Source organism: Pan troglodytes, chromosome 5 (genome assembly GCF_028858775.2).
Source record: "Pan troglodytes isolate AG18354 chromosome 5, NHGRI_mPanTro3-v2.0_pri, whole genome shotgun sequence".
In the NCBI taxonomy this organism is placed as follows: Eukaryota; Metazoa; Chordata; class Mammalia; order Primates; family Hominidae; genus Pan; species Pan troglodytes.
In genome coordinates, this window is record NC_072403.2 from 168,398,758 (window position 1) to 168,416,766 (window position 18,009).

Consider the following 18,009-nt stretch of genomic DNA (forward strand, 5'->3'; position numbering starts at 1 on the left):
GCAGGAAAAGACTGGAAACACACCAACGGCTACTTCTTTGGGCTTCCAGTCTCCCTCTAGTGCCTCCATTGACTAAGCCCAACAAAGAGCAGCTGACAGAGGGCCAAGTAGACACGTGGCTTGCTTCGCAAAGCAGGGTATGATGGCTGGCCTGGAACTGGGAGCAATAGCTTAATAACAAACACAGACACTGGGGCATCTTCAACTTTGCTTTCTCTCTCTTTCGGCACTGTTTCTGATGAGGACTCCTTTAGACCTATTACCTATCCTCTCATTCTTAGATACTTTAAAACATTTTGTTATTTTCAGTTTCCCTCAATACTTAAGGCCTTTCCTTTCAGCTCACTACTTGCATTTGTTTTTGGTTTTGTTTTTTTTTTTTTTTTTTTTGAGACAGAGTCTTGCTCTGTCACCCCGGCTGGAGTGCAGTGGCGTGATCTCAGCTCACTGCAAGCTCTGCCTCCCAGGTTCAAGCCATTCTCCTGCCTCAGCCTCCCGAGTAGCTGGGACTACAGGCGCCCACCACCATGCCCGGCTAATTTTTTGTATTTTTTAGTACAGACGGGGTTTCACCATGTTAGGCAGGATGGTCTCAGTCTCCTGACCTGGTGATCCACCTGCCTCGGCCTCTTAAAGTGCTGGGATTACAGGTGTGAGCCACTGTGCCCAGCCATTACTTGCATTTTTATAAGCAGGACTCTTATTCACATTTCAAATGCTGTATTAAATTATTTTTGCAACAAAAGTATGCAAACTCAGGGGGACAGCATGATACACACTCACAGAAAAATGTATAAGGGTACACTGGGGCACACGAGAGAGGATGAGGTATGTGTGGTGAGTACTAAGCTCCTCTGTGGGTTATTTAAACTGCCTGGGTGGCATTTTCCACTTCACCTGCTGTTTCTTGGTAGCGCAAAGCTTAGTTACTTGGTGAAAAAAATCTCATTTGAGCGAGCATGGTTTTGCATTTTGGTAATTTTATTTGCCTACGTATGTAACACCAAAGAACAAACTCATGCAGAGACAGGTATTTTTAACAGAAGAGGTGGTATGAGAACTAGGGCTATCTCCTAGACATGAAGTTGAAAATGACAGGAATCCTGGCCTCATCCCACTTGGAAGTTTCTCAATGTGTCTCTGCTGGAAATAGCTGTATATTCTCTCTTCTCTCTCCCATGTACCTAAAGGAGTGGTAAGTCAAAATGTTCCTCAGGATTTACTTGATAATGTAAGATGTTTATGCATCTTAATGTACTAACTCTGTATGGATACATAGGACTCACATATTGTGACCACTGTATCTTTATTTTCAGGAATTCTCAGAATATTTCATTCACAAATACAGCCAAGCCAGGATAGCAGGAACAACCATGGTACTCTTGACCCAAGCAATATTGCAAGGTCCCCTGATCTCCACTCCTACCTGCCTATGCCTCCACATCCTGGAGTAAAACACCTGCCACTCGCCTACTTCCCAGGGCTTTTAGGAGGGGTCTAATAAGCAGACAGAAAACTAGGATCCTTGATTTGTCTTTTCAGACTACTTTAAAAAGCACAATGCATTGCAGTAAAAACCTTTAACGACTTTCATCTTCAAAGGAACACCAAATTATGTTATAATTTATCTGAAACTTTTTTAGATTATTTCTACATTGTTTCATGTTTTCAGCATCTTGCTCGACTCACATAATTCTTAATTCCTGTGAGGGTCTGGGATGTAAGCTCGGCATTACAAAATAGGTCACTGGCACGCTCAAGCCTATTCCTGCAGCCCAAAAATATTTTTAGTTCAAATGTAAGCAACCATAAACCTTGATTATGAAAGTCAAATTTTCAGGGGCTTCTGCCGCTTGCTGGAGAAATCTTCACGGTCCTGATGCCCAGGGCACCCTTGTATGTCACAGAGGGCTGGCCATACCAAGACTGTCCTTAGATGTAGGCATAAAATGTCATTATCACTATTTACATTTAACTTTATAGTTAATGGTTTATTCATTGGATGGGCACACATTTAGCAATAGCAACAAATATATCCCTGACTTGGAAATGACAAAAAAAAAGCTGAAAGAATTTTAAATAAATTTCTTTCAGATCATCCTTCTATCATATTTTAATCCTTCCATCATCATTTTCTGCTTCTTCACAAGAGGGTTTCCTCTGGCTTTATACTCCTCGACGTTTACCCTCGGCAGTCAAAGACCCACCCGGGCCTTAAGACTTTAAAGTCTAGGCCACAAGGAAGGTAAAATCCAAGTCCAAGACATGGAAACAATCCCCTCACCATAAGTCAAACAGAGAATAAGGATCATCACACGCAGCACAGCAACCACTGGCATCTGGCACTGGACCAAGGGCAAATTGTCGAAGCCAACTGACTCCTAGTCCTTTTAGGACTAGAAGTTCCTCCCTGGACCAAATATTTCAGACAGGCTCCACTTCTAGTTCTTTGAAAGGTAGCAAGAAGTTGCAACCACCCTTAGCAATACCCAGTGGCCTAGAATGCTGGGAACAGGCTCAAACACCATTTGGGTAGAAAATTCACAGAAGCAGCATCTAATTGGGATGCTGAGAACCAAGTCTATTGCTCCTCCTCACTCTATGCTCCTTGCCATTCTATTCTCCAAAGGTGGTGTGAGCAATCTGCAGGTGAAGGCAACCTGCCCTCCTTGCCTGTGGCCAAGGTGACATTCCCCCTTCTCCACAAGAACCCTTGGTTCTAGCCTACTCTCCACACTAACTGGCAGTCATTCCTCACTCCCCATGAGAACCCTCGGTTCTAACTCACCTTCCATACTATCAATCACTCCCTATTCACCCATACAAACCCTTGGTTCTAGTTTGCCCCCCATACTAACTCAATCATTTCTCTCCATGAGAACCCTTGGATCTAGCTCACCTTCCATACTATCAATCACACCCCATTCTCCCATACAAACCCTTGGTTCTAGCCTACCCTCCATACTAACTGTCAATTATTTCTCACTACCATGAGAACCCTTGGTTCTAAGCTCAGCCTTCATATTATCAATCACTCCCCATTCCCCATACAAACCCTTGGTTCTAGCCTACCCTCCACACTGTCAGTCATTCCCCACTCCCCATAAGAAGTGCTGGTCATATCCTAATTTTTATAACAACCACTGGTCATCCCATACTCTTCAAGCCAACCTCTGAGACTCCAACTGATTCATTTAAGAAGAATCAAGTTCTGAGTTTCTTTGTTGATTCAATTATTTTATTTCATTTCAACTAAGTCCAATAACCTCCTTGAGGAAAAGGACTCTGTTGATCTCAATGTTGTATTCCCATTGCTTGTCTAGCAAAATACTTCTCACATAGCAGACTCAGTAGTATTTGTTGAATGAATGTCAAATGGAAGAAGGAAAGCATGTCCTAAAAGACATAATTCCAAATGTGATGTGAACCACTGACATAAAATTCACCCAGGTTAAAATTCTTTTCAATATTAAAATGCATCTTTTTTTAAACATACATGAAAATTTGAGTCTTCTATTTTATTTGAATTTTTTTCTGAAAATTACCAGTTCTACTGCTATCTCTTTTATATGTCAAATAGTAATCCTAGTTCCACTTTATATATATATATCACCCATTATATCACAAAGTAATACCTAATAACACATAAAATCAAATAAGATATGCATCTGTTTTCCTTGGACGACCTTTGTGAGGAAGGCACAAACATATCACTCAGAAAGGTTTTTTTGTCTCAGTATTAAGCTCCATGCAGGCAGAGACCTACTTTTTTTTGAGACAGAGTCTCGCTCTGCCACCAAGACTGGAGTGCAGTGGTACAATCTCGGCTCACGGCAACCTCTGTCTCCCGGGTTCAAGCGATTCTCCCACCTCAGCCTCCTTTAAATTTTCTACTTGTTATTTTTGCTTATGGCAGATTACTGCCCAGCTAATTTTTGTATTTCTAATACAGATGGGGTTTCACCATCTTGGCCACACTGGTCTTGAACTCCTGACCTTGTGATCCACCTGCCTTGGCCTCCCAAAGTGCTGGGATTACCGGCATGAGTCACCACGCCTGGCCTACCTTTTTTTTTTTTTTTAACTAGTAGCACCAGCACCTAACACATTGCCTAGCACATAGCAAATAGTAGGTATTTAATAAACATAAAATAAATGTATGAGTTAAATGAAAATTGTCCAGTCATTTGCTTCTGCCCTTCCTCATTGTGAAAGACCTGAATCTTTTATTATTCCCATTAAATTCCATTCTCTCCAAGAAGCTGCCCACTCAAAAGTAATCTCTCCTTTCTTTATTTTCTTGTAACACATGGTTTGTACTTGTCAATTAGATTATAAGCGCCTGGAAAACAAGGACATCTCCATTTTAAAATTTTTATTTACTTCACAGTAATAAGCACAGTGCTTTGAATGTAGAAGAGGCTTGATCATAGTAACAATAGCTAACTTTTAAAACGCCCATTTTAAGTGATGGGTCTTGCAATACTTTAGTAGCTATACCTAAGGTGAATTCATTTATTTAATCCTCACAACAACCCTATGAGGTAGTTGCTATCAAGATCCCATCTCACAGATGAGGAAACTGAAGCCCACGGACATCAGCTAATAAATGGCCAAGATTCAAGTTCACACATTCTGACTGCAATTTCAGCCCCCTTAACCCAGAGAAAACAAAGGGTTACCTCTGCAAAGCCGGCTAGACAGTCATTGGCCAGGCAGAGCTTGTAGGTTAAGAAATCCTCATGGCCACAGGCCATGATAAGAGCACACAAAGAGATGGAGCAGTAATGAGATACAACGCCTGTAACTTACGTGTCTTTGCCTGTAATTTACATGCCTCTGATAATAAGCAAAGGAAGTAATAGATGACTTTTGAAGAAAATATTTTACAAGATTATTTCCATTAAACATTTCCTGTCCTCTCACCTTTCTGACTTGAGGTACACGTTGACACACAATGGAATTGTTCTTACGTTCATAATTACACTGTACCTGTTAGACTTTTCAATATTCAATTATGTTAACTCAATATAAAGTGTCTCTAAGAACTCAACAAATAAGTAAATAGGAAATGCTTTGGGATACGTTCTTTTTACAGACTTTGGAATTAATTATGCATTTTGCTCTTGTCAAACACACTTTGCCATCTTCAAATACAGGAAAATTGAATAGGTCATAAATTTGTGCTAAAGCCTGAACTATAAGCTAATTGCTTCAACTGAAATATTCTCGTGTCTCTCACATCCTCAAATTGCACTAAAATACAAGTGTACTTCTTCTAAATCCTTTCAAGTATTACAGAGACACATAACGATGGAATTTACTTACACTTCGCAGAGATCTTAGAATATTCTGTGTAAGCAATGTATACCGTTTTCAATCACAAATACAACCTTAGCAAGCACATGTTTAATGTTCACATTTTCATTTCTTTTTGACAGATCCCAGATACTGATCTCATGTGGTGATTTACAATGGGATAATCATAACTGCTGCATAGGTTTGTTTTCAGGTTTTAAGAAGATTCTCTATAGGAAGTATTTCATGTGCAGTCAAATGCTCTACCACTGACCTATACCCCCAGGAAGTATTTCATGTGAATTTAAGGCATGCATGCTACAAAGCCAACAGGTGGGGCAGGGCCAGGGAACCAGCGAGTGAGTTTAGCCTGCCCACCTCTCCCATGCAGGTGTCATTCTGAGATTTCAAGATGCAAGAGCTTCTGTATGTGACCCTCTCGAAAGAAGAGTCTACTTTTGTTAGAATCTTACACTGTGCAATATTTTGGGGAGGCAATTTTTGATTATCTATGAAAATTAGATGTAGAACACCTCTGACCAAACAAATCCACTTCAAGTAATTTATACCATAGATCTATTCATGCCTGTGCCCAAAGACTAGGCTGCATATAAGTGCAGGTGTCCGGCAACAAGATGCTTTAAATAAACATGTTTGGCACATCCAAAGAGTAACCATAATATAAATACATACAGTAATAAAGCAGGGTGCATACAAAGAGTAGATAACTACAGAGTTATTAAAAGAATATATGGTTGATTTGCAACCTCATCAAAATAAATTGATAAAGTGTAGTGAGTAAGGTGCCAAACAGCGTAGATAGGGTGCCCCGTGGGTGTTTTTAAAATAAGGAGAGGCATACATAAAGAACTTGTATATGCATAGACTATTTCATAAAGGATTTCCAGCAATGTGGGAAGAGTAGTTGCCCATGGGAAGTAGATCTAGAAATTGAGATCTAGTGGAAAGGAGATTTTCATTGTACAGCTTTTTGCACTATTTGAATTGCTTTCACCATATTAACAGATTTTCAATTTTAAAACCAGACACCTTTTTCCTACATGATTAACATCAACATCCCTCATAAATGCTTGAGGGGATGGATACCCCATTTTCCATGATGTGATTATTACACATTTCATGCCTGTATCAAAACATCTCATGTACCCCATAAATATATACACCTACTCTATACCCACAAAAATGAAAATTTTAAAATTCTTTTTTTAAAAATTGACATTTTTCAATTCAACAGTATGTCAGGTGGCCAATACTTGGCCTCCAGGTTTCTATTCTAGATGAGTGTAACATTAAGCCATAAGAGATGACCAGGGAGCATGGCTTCTGGTAGGGTAAGGCACACACACACTTCAACTGGTTTGTGCAAAAATCTCTGGATCAGGTTGCTTGCTGAGCTAATCAGCCATACTTTGGGGTAAAGTTTGTCCATCTGGAGGGAAGTTCAAAGCAAGTAAGACGAGAAGATTGCCCTGAAACAGCCTGGTGAGGAATACATCGTTTTCTCTGCTTGGAGCTTTTCTTACCAATTGAAGTACATCTCACCAACACTGCCTATAGGGTGGGCCCAGCCAAATAAACCTTGTGTGGCTACAGCATTAAAATTTTAATAATATGCATTTGATGTTACGTTTTATCTCATAGAGAGTGGTATAAAACATTTAAAGAGAATGTCCATATTTTAAAACATAAGCATGTTGCATAACTTAAGTCTCTAATTATACAAGAATGAATTATTAAATGAAAAATGTAATTAGATGTTTAAAACGTTACTAATAGCTCAAACTAACAAAACAAACTGTGAATTATATTTTGGGGCATATAATTCAAGCACCAGTTTTATAGATTTAATGTCCTTGAGGAATATCAGATGTCCTCAAGATTTGGAATCTGATTTAACTGAAAGATATAGGGGAAAACTTTGTAGCTGGACGATTCCCCATTGGCTCCATATCTAAAGAGGATCAAAAGCATGCATTATTCTAGCTAAGGTTAGCAATAATTTATGCTGAATAAATTATCTGCAGTTTAGCTTCTTTCAGCCAGGGGCACAAGAAGTTATGTAATACGAAAGGCTGTGTACATGCTCATCAGCAGGCACTAGCATGCTGGGACCCAACCAGGCTGAGACTGGAAAATTTGAGCCTCAGCCCAGTTTGCTATTAGTTTGGTACAAAGCCAAGTCACAGGCTCAGCTCTGAGCAGAAGCACCTTCCTGGTCTCTACCCACTCACTTTGTTTGACCTACTACTCACCTTGCCTGACCTGCACTTGTGAAGTGTAGAAAGCATGCCTTCAAAATAAAATAGAATGATAATGCACCAGTTAGAAGTATAAATCAATACACATGCCCCACAAGATGATACTGATCCAGGTGACAAAATATAATTAATTCTCTAAACCAGAACGAATCCCAAATCTAAGGGAGACCACAAATGCTGAGCCAGCAGGCACAAAAATGGCAGGCAGCACAAGAACAGTTCCAGAAAGATCTGCCCAAAGAATCTCTTTCCAGGAGCTGGAGTCACATGGGAACTAAAGGAAGTAGGGTTGGGCTCATTGTCCTTGTCATTTCTGAGAGAGCCCAGCCCATATGCTCCTTTCTGTGATTGAGTCAAACAAAGGCGAGACCTTATTAGGAGCATGGGCTTAAACAGTCTAAGAGGCAAATACATTAGTATGTTCAGTCACCTTGCGAGCTAATGACTAGACACTTTAAAGCATAGGGGATCATTATTCCAGCATATCATCAGTGAACTTTCCAGAAAAGCTAATTAAAGGATCCATTAAAATGCTTACCAGAAAGTTAGGGTTTATCAGACTCTTACTCGCATTTGAAGAATTTGCAAGATTTTTGCATTGCCTGCTCCTACAACCTTTCACTTCCTTTTCTGTGATCTCTACACATGCACAAAATTAATTAGAGAATTCCTTATTTTCTTTTTATCATAATTTAAGTATCTCATTATTTCTCCCCTCCTCTAATACTGTTTGCTACCAACCTGACATGGTGACCCAGAATAATTAGAGGCAGACGAATGCTATTCAGACACTCCCCTAGAAGGAGTCTCCATCCAGGGTAGCAGCAGTCCACGCTTTTCCAGAAAATGTTTTTGAGAGTGAAGTCCTGTTTGCTTCTGTCACATCAGAAGTTTTCTTCAACCGTTTGTAGGTCTGTCGATATTCCTTATTTGGTGTCCTCCAAAGTGGGTACCCACAAACTGAGACTACAAAGTGAGTACCCACAAACTGAGACTACAAAGGTAAGTCATTACAGTGTGGGTAGGAAGAAAATATTAGCCTTTCTCTTTGTGTTTCTTTTTTTTTTTTTTTTTTTTGCCTCATCTACATTTTAATATGTTTGACAATAAATAAAATGCATTAGGATAGCAACACCTATATATCATTTGTAAAGTAAAAATAAAATAGGCAGGGTGCAGTGGCTCACGCCTGTAATCCCAACACTTTGGGAGGCTGAGGTGAGCAGATCACCTGAGGTCAGGGGATCGAGACCATCCTGGCCCACATGTTGAAACCCCGTCTCTACTAAAAACATAAAATTAGCTGGGTTGGTGCATGCCTGTAATCCCAGCTCCTCAGGAGGCTGAGGCAGGAGAATTGCTTGAACCCGGGAGGCAGAGGTTGTAGTGAGCCGAGATCACACCATTGCACTCCAGCCCAGGCAAAAAGAGCGAAACGCTGTCTCAAAAATAATAATAATAATAATGAAAGAAAATAATAAAGTAAAAATGAATAACCGTAAATCAGGAATGTGGTCTCAAAAAGGTTTTACTGATGAGGAGAGCCATCTAAAGGGACCACTATGCTAGACTGGAAAATCTCAGCATCAGTGTAGGGTGGCCCGACATGGCCTGGCAGCTCATTCTAAGCCATCTTGGGAACCTACTGTGCACATACGGAACCTCTTTAAACCTTGCAAGAAGCAAACTTCATGTCCAAAAGGAATGAAAAACCACTAGCCTCCATAAAGACTCAGAGTCACCTGTGAGTCAACCCAGTTTGCCTTATACCTGGAAATCTTAAGGGATAAGCAAGCGAAATTACTAAAAGACCCAGAGTGATCTTTTTCCCTGAACTGGAAAAAGAAAATACCAAACTAACCTGTAAGTTTGATTAACGGAACCCGCAGAACAACAACCTAGCCTTCCTCGTTCCTGCAAGAGTAAGGTCCAAATTAGCGCCATCTCTTCTTTTTAATGGATTCATTTAGATTTTCTTTTAGTTATAAAAGAATGTGACTATTACAGAAAATTCAGAAAATAAAGATAAGAATAAAGAAAAATAAAGGTTGCCTGTGATGACATTTTTATTTCCAAATCTAAACTCTAGAGTCAAGAATCTATTTTTTTAAATGTGCTGTAGACATCATCATAATTCTTACTTTGTCTGCCAGGCTTTCCCTAATCAGGGAAGAAGAGGCCTGTGCTGGGTGGGAAGGCAGGTGCCACAGAGCACAAGGTTCATTGCTCACCACAGGTCCCCGGTGCAAGCTGAGGGACAGACACACAGGGGTCAGTTCAATACATTCTTGTGGGATGAAGAATGTTGCTGCTCCATAGGATGAAGCCCATATCCTCTTTGTTAAAAATATGGTAGTGAAAACATTAGAAATAAAGAAATCAGACAAGTCAAATAACCTGCCTGAGATTCTGTTTCGTCACTTATTCTTTGAACAAACACATGGTAGGACCAACTCTAGGTCAGACCCCATGCCTGGCAAAAGGAACATAAGAATGAATTCACACATGGCCTCTTGGGAGAGATAAACAAGAAAGGTCGTGGCTAAAATACAGGGTGTAATAGCCAACATGACCAGTTATGCTCCGCAGGCTGGCAGAGCCCAGAGACAAGCACCCCGTAGCCAGGAAAACATTCCTGGAGGGCGTGATTTCTGGGCTGGTTGAGTAGACATACTAGGAATTTTCTCTGGGAAGAAGAATGAGAAGGGAATAAAAAGGGGCTTCAACAGTAACTATAATGTGCTATTTCTTTTAAAAGACAGTAAATAAGTCAAGGTGTTTATGGCTGTTAATTCAAGATGGTGGGACAATGGATGTTTGATATGTTTTTGTATCTTCAACTTAATTTCTTGAGGTGAGGGGCAATGGGGGTAAGTGAGAGTTAGCCTAGCAAAGATTGGGTGGCCCTGGGGGAAGGCAGTGTCATCAAAGGTACAGGCAAGAGAACACAAGGGCGAAATGGTGAGAATGACGTCTGCCCTGCCTGCCTCATGAGGTTAATATGTAGATCAACTGAAAGAGCAAATAGGAAAATATTTTACAAAGCATACAGCTCTGTTGTGAGTTTTTTAAACTCTTTAATATAAGATTGTATTTTTATTTTATTTATACGTATATTTATTTTATTTTATATTATTTTTTAAAAATAGGATTTCCCTCTGTCACCCAGGCTGGAGTGCAGTGTGTGATCATAGCTCACTGCAGCCTCGAGCTTCTGGGCTCAAGCAATTCTCCCACCTCAGCCACCTGAGTAGCTGAGACTACAGGCTAAAGCTGGCACCACCATGCCTGGCTAATTTTTACATTTTTTTGTAGAGATGGGTCTCACTGTGTTGCCCAGGCTGGTCTCAAACTCCTGGCTTCAAGCAACTCTCCCTCCTCCGCTTTGCAAAGTGCTGGGATTACAGGTGTGAGCCACTGTCCCTGGCCTATTTTATTACATAGTTAGTGTAAGATAATAACTTTCATGCAGGTCAAACTACTTTTTACCATCAGTTCTGGAGACCTAGGAGACAGCAATGGCTACAGCTTACCCTAATAAGCCAGTGACTGAAAGGGAGAGCCACTGTCTGTCACACAGTGGTAAACTTTTAGGGACCAATAAGGCATCAGACATCAAATTCCACATCAATGAATAACCCCTTATGCGTATATTTCTATGTCGGCTATATCACAAAAGACCCTGGTGACTTATAACAATGACAAAATCTTTCTGAATACTAAAAGTATTTCCCTTCCCTTAATCTTTGCATTGACCACACTATCAGCTATTAATGGAAAATTGATTTTGTTATTTCTGATGCTTAGTCAATCTTATCTACGGAGAAGCCAAAGGGAAATCCCTATGGCTACAGATGGAGGGAACCATTCTTTACACGTTTTTGTATATGATTTTGAAAGCCTAAGAAAACAGAAAAATCACAAGAAAAAGAAATTTGTGTCCTGCAGAGTAAAACTCAGTACCTGGAAATTTCACCACAGGAAGTTGAAATTGACAGATAGAAACTAGACCAGTTTCATAACGTCACTTCACAAACTCACAGTGAAAACCTGTTCTGAAAGTCTAGCTTTTTCCCTCACAAATGTCATAAAAATGACAGAACTGAAGGGGCATTGAAAGGTCAACTTGTCCAGCCTCCTGCCTCAGTCAAAGAAGCATGTTACCAGACAAGATAAATGCATGCATACGCTGTTGTGTTTTGCTTTGTTGGTTTTTTTTCTTTTTTTTTCAGTATTCAGAATTTCCATTGCTTTTAATTACTTGATCAGCATCCAGTCAGTCTTTTAAGTCAGAGAAATTTTAATTGGACGGATTTTCTTTGTCTAATTCTCTATAAAGGAGTGAATTGATTATTGGTATTGTAAGGATATCGTTTTATTTACTTGAAATGCGTTTTGCCTTTTATTTCCAATAGTATGGTAAGCTAGATACTCTAACCAAATTGTTGGCTATAAACAATGACAAATGCTTATTAAAATTTAAAACCTATTTTTACCTACATCGATGAGCTGATAGGAAAGTAAGGAGTACTCACAAGCCAAAATTCAGGTAAAAGCCAGACTCTGAATGAGCAGGAAAGCCCCAAAGCTGCCAAACCAGATGAACTTGAGCTTGGTCTTCAAGGGCAAAGCCTAAGATAGAAGTGACATAAGAGACACACACTCCACCCCATAAGGGTAGAACCCCAAAGGGTTGTACTCTCAGTAAAGGTTAACCAAAAAATAAACCCTCCATACTCCAGGACACCACAAGAAAGGTCCTGTCTTAAACCTTAGGGCTGAAAAAAAAATCTTCCCACCAAGCCCCCTCAGATTAGCTTGTATTTCAAAATCATAGCATCTGGCATACTGGAAAACCAAGACGTTTAAAGAGATCCCAGGTTGGCCCTGTTCCCTAAGCATCTAACTAAAGCAAATCTAAATCTTCTCTGAAGGAACCCCAAACTTGACACAGATCTGATAAACTTCCCACAGATATGGACCCAGAAAATACAGACCACAGGGAAGCTACCAAACTCTCAATCAAACAAAGCACCCTAATTTTGAATGGAGTTTCTAGCAGACGATAAGTTTCTAGTAGGCAATGTAGAAAATGGAAAAAATATGAGTTATTAAGCATTTGTTATCTGATAATATAGTGTGATCATTTCCCAGAAGAAACAAGCTCTACTACTATGAAATCACAGAGATAATTTCACATATAGATTGATACACAAGAGGAGCACATTTGCTCATCAGGGTGTTTACAATGTCATCATCAAGTTCCCACGCTAACTGTTCACATACGTGTATTATGTCCCCAACAAGAGGCGAGGCACCAGATAGAAAGCTGTGGAGAACACAAGACCGTTTCCCTCCACAAGCTCGTAATCAAGTAGGAGAAAGAGAAGAAATGGGTGTTAATGTTTTCTTGTTTTTCATTTGTTTAGTTTTCCAATATCTATCTCAAATATTTTTATATGTTATCAAATCTAACAAATACACATCAGTATTATTTACCAAAAGCTCAAAATTATCATAGAATCTTTTTTTTGTTTTTTTGTTTTTTTGTTTTTTGAGACAGGGTGCTGCTCTGTCACCCATGCTGGACTGCAGTGGTGCAATCTCAGCTCACTGCAACCTCCGCCTCCCAGGTTCAAGGGATTCTCGTGCTTCAGCCTCCCCAGTAGCTGGGGTTACAGGTGTGTGCCACAATGCCCAGCTAATTTTTTTTTTTTTTTTTTTTTTTTTTTAGTAGAGATGGGGTTTCATTATGTTGGCCAACCTGGTCTTGAACTCCTGACCTCAAGTGATCCACCCACCTCAGCCTCCCAAAAGTGCTGGGATTACAGGCGTGAGTGACCGCACCTGGCCCATATAAGCTATTTTTTCCCTACCAACCTTTCACCCAAACCCTTCTGCCCTCCTGCATGACATAATGTTTGGAAATATATACCTGGCAAATTTATGAAGAACTAGCAAGGTAATGCTAAATGTAAAAGTCAGCATATTGGTTGTATTTGAAAGGGGAAGGAAAGGGTAGGACCAGGTAATGAACCAATGGCCTGGGATTCCTCTGACACCCTCAGACTTCCTTTCCCCCACTTTCTTGGGTTTCAGCCCTTTTGCAGGGCCCCAGTCATTCTCTTTATGTTACTGGTTTCTGTTCTCACATTGCCAGAGAAGTCTTCTTTAAAAATTTTTAATATATTATATATATACATATATATATAATGCAATGATATATTTTAGATACATACGCACGTAAATACATATATATGTATATAATGAGAAATTCATTTTTGAGTCCTTTCACATCAGGAAATTCTTTTATTCTACCTTCACATATGGTAGATAGTTTCTCTGGGTACAAAATTCTAGCTAATAATTATTTTCTAAAGACTTTCTCACATTCAGGGTTGCTGTTAAGGAATCCAATGCCCTTCTGGTTCCCAGTATGACTTTTTCACTGTGGAAACTGTTAAGATCTTGTCTTTCTCATGTATGCTAGTACATCATAATAAAATGCCTTGATGTGAGGTGTTTATTCCTTCACTGTGCTGGATACACAGTAGGCCCTTTCAATAAAAAGAAGTCATGTTCTGCAGTAGAGTTTTTTCTAGTATTAGATCATTAATATTTCTCTCTCTTCTACTTACTCAGTTCTTTCCTTCTGGAGCTTTTATTGGCCACATAGGACCTTCTGGGACAATCCTCCAATTCCTATCTTTTCTCTCTTATATTTCATCTCTTAGTTTTGTGTTTTGTGTGTGGGGGCGGAGGGGGGGTTAGATATTTTGTTTTGTTCTGTTTTAGAAAAATTTCCTGAACTTCATTTCAATCTCTGTATTGGAATTTTATTTCTATTACCTCGTTTTTAATTTCCAACAGCACTTCTGGTTGCTCCTTTTTCACTGTATCCTTGTCTTCTTTCATACATGCCGTATCTTTCCCTCTCTCCTGAATTAATTAAAGTGAATTTTGGAGGGTGGACTGGGCATGGCAACTCACATCTATAATCCCAGCACTTTGGGAGGCTGAGGTGGGAGGATAGCTTGAGCTCAGGAATTTGAGACCAACCTGGGCAACATGGCAAAACCTCATCTCAATTTTTAAAAATTACAAAAATTAGCCAGGCATGGTGGTGCATGCCTGTAGTCCCAGCTACTAGGGAAGTGGGGATAAGGATTGTTTGGGCCCAGGAGGTCAAGGCTGCAGTGAGCCATGATCACGCCACTGCGCTCCAGTCTGGGTGACAGAGCGAGACCCTGTCTCAAAAACAAAACAAAACCAAACCCAATAGTCTCTTTTTTGACATTTTCTTCAGTTCCCTGCCATGCCTCTATTTCCTCTGAAGTTTCTTTTCTCCTGTCTGCTTTAGCCTCTCTCATTTTGGAGACCCTCCACAAATGGGTGGTGATCTTGGCTGTCTACTTTTATTTAAGACTGGAGCCCTAAAAATCTAGATGGAAGCTCTAGTTGCCTAGATTGGGCTTGCTAAGTCATAGGCTTCACTATATTATGATGAGGTGGTAAGTCAGTTTTTCCACTAGAATAACTTAAATGTCAATATGGAAAGGTCTGTTTCTCCAAAGAAGAATCTAAAAACCTTCTTTTCTGAAAAAATGTATATGGAAGTTGGGGGGCCAATGGGAGGGGTGTTAGGATGCAACGCCTGCCTTCCAGTACTTGGGGAGCAGAGTAGAGGATGAGGACCAGGTTTGTTTGGTTTCTGTTTGGTTTCATTTATTTAAAAAATAAATTTCTTGCTGGGCGTGGTGGTTCATGCCTGTAATCCCAGCACTTTGGGAGGCTTGAGGTCAGGAGTTCAAGACCAGCCTGGCCAACATAGTGAAACCCATCTCTACTAAAAAAAAAAAAAAAAAAAAAAAAAAAAAATTAGCTGGGTGTGGTGGTAAGGACCTGTAATCCCAGCTACTCAGGAGGCTGAGGCAGCAGAATCGCTTGAACCCAGGAGGTGGAGGTTACAGTGAGTGGAGATAGCACCACTGCACTCCAGCCTGGGCAACAGAGTGAGGCTCTGTCTCATAGATAAATAAATAACTTACCTCCTGCCTGTCGGGGTCATCAACTGGACACATGAACTGGGGCAGGAACCCAAGGGGCCCAACCACTGTATCCCCAGACTTCCCACCAATCTCCTGCCCCCAGTCTGGTGCCTCCCCAGCCCTGCCTTCCACAGTAACTGAACTCTCAGAGCCCTTATTCTGCCCAATTTCTACAGCTGTGGTGTGGATCGGCTCACCCCTCACAGTCTCCCCTATGAAGCCCCTTGGATTGTAACTTCCTCCACTCTGCTCATTGATTTGCCACTCCAGGCTTCTGGGAATATTCTCTTACTTGCTGGTGACTCTGATCACCTTCTCTTTGTGTTTATGGGTTTATTCATTTCTATTCTTTTGCTGTCATTTCCATTGGATTAGGGGACGGAAAGGAGATAAAGACATTTGGACATTCTGCGATATTTAACCAGAAAAGATCAAGTTGAACTGTGAGTAGCCTGGCCGATCATGGGTGCCCATCATACAGCTCAGACTGTATCTCAGACTGCCCGTGCCCTTGAATTTCCTATTTAAATATCTGGCTTCTCCCTAAAAGGTAGACACTGTGACACCTTTGTTCTATTTCCAGGGCCTGGAACAACAGATATTTGTTGAATGAATTAAATTTAGGTAGTTTAATTCATGATCATCTCTAACAAAATCATAACTACTGCTTATTTGTTCAAAACATTGGTTCACAGTTCTGCAGGCTTTACAGGAAGTACAGTGTCACCATCTGCTTGGCCTCTGGGGAGGCTTCAGCCATCACAATCATGGCAAAAGGTGAAAGGGGAGCATACATGTCACATGGACAAAGCAGAAACAAGGAGGCAGGAGGGGCCACACACTTTTAAACAACCAGATCTAGCAAGAACTCACTCACTAGCATGAGGACAGTCCCAAGAGGAATGGTGCTAAACCATCCATGAGAAATCCACCCCCATGATTCACTTGCCTCCCACCAGGCCCCACCTCCAGCATTGGGGATTACAATCCAACATGAGACTTGTGTGGGGACATAGATCCAAACCATATCAATACCGTATTTGGCCTTCTGCCAAAATCTTTAACATCAAGAGAGTGGGTGCAGCAACACTGGGACCTACGCCATAGAAAAAGTATTAACGGGCTTAAATCCAGGAAGCATGCACCGGACAAAAATGGGACACAAAAGATTATCTGAACCTCGATGAACCGCTGCTGAGTGCTTATCTGCATTCGGCAGTTCAGAGTTGAGGACCACTTTTCAAACTTCATAATTAGTATGGATTGCACATGGCAGTTCTAAAAGTGCTTTCAAACGCATTATCTTGCATAAATAGCTAAACAAAATGATCAAAAGTCAACTAGATGGGAATAAGGCGCTTTTAAAGTTCTGAATGAAGAGTTTTAGAGGCATATTTTTATAATGAAAGTATAACATATTTTAGAAGAATATTTGAGTAACTAATTCCCATAAAAATAGACAAGTCAAATGCATACTGATTAACGCAGTGAATTAAGTATCCCCAACTGTAAGTATGATTCAACATCATATTCCCTGGGAATGTATTTGGACTTGAAATTATCCATTGAACAACATATTTTCATTCAAAAACATATTGAAATGTAAGCAGCTCTCATAACGCTTGCTTTTAGAATCATCGAGTTTTGGCTTTTGGAAATTACTTCTCCCATAGCAAGCAGAAGAGGGAGCAAAGGGCCTTCCAGAGAGAGCACACTCCTGAAAGGAAGAGACAGAATCTCAGTGAAGCAACATCAGTGATCAGATGTAAGTGCACGGGGGATGGATGAGTATCCTAGGGCTGCCATAACAAATTACCCCAAACTTGTTGGGTTAAAACAACAGAAATTCATTCTCTCACAGGTCTGGAGGCCAGAGGGCCAAAATCAAGGTGACCACAGGCTGGTTCCCTCTGGAGGATCTGCAGGAGCGCGTGCTCCATTCCTCTGTCTTGGCTTCTGTGGGCTGCTGGCAATCCCTGGTGTTGCTTAGCTTTTTCTGGCTTGGGGCTACACCACTCCAATCTCCGCCTCTGTCTTCATCTGGCTCCCCTCCCCTCCTCCCCCCTCCTCCCCCCTCCTCCACTCCCCCCTCCTCCCCTTGTCCTCTCTCCTCCCGACCCCTTCTGCCCCCTCCTCCCCCCTCCCCCTCCCCTCCCATCTCCCCCTCCTCCCCATCCCCCTCCCCCCTCCTCCCCATCCCCCTCTCCCCTCCTCCCCTTCCCCTCCCCTCTTCCCCCTCCTCCCCTTCTCCCCCTTCCCCTCCCCATCCCCCCATCCCCTCCTCCCCATCCCCTCCCCTCCCCCTTCTCCCCTTCCTCCCCTCCCCTCCCCATCTTCCCCCCTCTACCCCCTCCTCTCCTCCCCCCTCCTCCCCCTCCTCCCCA

General features: G+C 41.1%; 1 long non-coding RNA gene across 1 annotated transcript in view; it reads right to left on the minus strand.

Annotated features, from left to right (window-relative positions):
- Nucleotides 1-967: 967 nt before the first annotated feature.
- LOC107975421 (uncharacterized) overlaps nt 968-18,009 on the minus strand; it is a 37,534-nt gene continuing 20,492 nt past the window's right edge. The window contains exon 3 of the long non-coding RNA XR_001718951.2: nt 968-1,184. This is a non-coding gene — a long non-coding RNA (uncharacterized LOC107975421). The remainder of the gene's footprint in view (nt 1,185-18,009) is intronic.